Consider the following 1,214-nt stretch of genomic DNA (forward strand, 5'->3'; position numbering starts at 1 on the left):
GATGGTAACAGTCCTATTTATTTGGGAATATCTACCTAAAGGCTGCTGAATAAATGTGGGTGTTACATTAAGTCTCCAACATTTTGGTGTGAGCAAGGATGTTGTTGATGGTGGTTTCTTTGGCTTGGCTATCCCTTTGCATTTGAGCAAATAAATCTTGTTGGCTCTTTTACATTTGGAGGACAGCTTTTTAAACATCAAAAGCTTGGTCATTGGGTTGATTGTAGTAAGGTCTTTGAGTAGGATTTCTCATTGGAGGGGGTGTGTATGTGGGTTGAGGGTTTTGGACATTTTGGCTCTTATATGAGAGATTTGGATATAATTTGGTATTCTCATTATAGTAGTTAAAATAAGGGGTGCCATTCTTGCATGCTTGGAAAGCATTCACTTGTTCATTTGTTCCCCTACATTCGTTTGGATCATGTCCCAAGGTTCCACAACTTTCACATACTCCATTTGGGATTGAGGATGATGCCATCATAGCATTGACATGTTGTTTGGGTGATTTGGAAGCTTCATCAACCTTAGCCATAGCCTTCTCAAACTTCAAGTTGATGGTGTCGATGTGAGCACTTAGTTGAGCACCCAATTGTGTGATGGAATCCACCTCATGCTTTCCTCCTCTAGTGACCTTTCGAGGCCTACTATATTGGGAATTATGAACCGCCATCTCTTCGATTTTGGCCCATGTTTGATTGTCATCAACCTCGGTGAACCTCCCATTGGATCCCATATTAAGCAAATTGTGCGAGTCTTCATATAAGCCGTTCTAAAACTGTTGAACAAGGAACCACTCACTATGTCCATGGTGTGGATAAGAGCGACAAGTGTCCTTAAATCTCTCCCATGATTCATATAATGATTCTCCATCCCTTTGCCTGAACCCGGTGATTTGGGCTCTCAACATGTTAGTCTTCTCCGGAGGATAGAATCTCTTGTAGAAAACAAGTGCTAACTTTTTCCATGAATCAATACCAATGGTAGCCTTGTCTAGACTCTTCAACCATTACTTTGCGGCACCGATCAAGGAAAAAGGAAACAACACCCACCGAATTTGATCATGGATTACTCTGGTTTGAGTGATAGCATCTGTGGACAGCGGGGGGCTCATGAGGGCGCTTGGGAGAGAAGAGAAACAAGCGTTTGCATTTTTGTTGGAGTCACCACCAATTTTTATGGGAAATTGGAACCGTTCGAATACCTCGTGTCATGTC

The 1,214-nt window shown here is 42.1% G+C and overlaps 1 non-coding gene across 1 annotated transcript; it reads left to right on the forward strand.

Moving 5' to 3' along the window:
• Nucleotides 1–799: 799 nt before the first annotated feature.
• Nucleotides 800–907, forward strand: LOC141593367 (small nucleolar RNA R71). The gene has a single exon (XR_012521456.1). It is a non-coding gene; the product is annotated as a small nucleolar RNA R71 (small nucleolar RNA).
• Nucleotides 908–1,214: the final 307 nt, after the last annotated feature.

This window comes from Silene latifolia, chromosome 7, assembly GCF_048544455.1.
Source record: "Silene latifolia isolate original U9 population chromosome 7, ASM4854445v1, whole genome shotgun sequence".
NCBI classification, from domain to species: Eukaryota; Viridiplantae; Streptophyta; class Magnoliopsida; order Caryophyllales; family Caryophyllaceae; genus Silene; species Silene latifolia.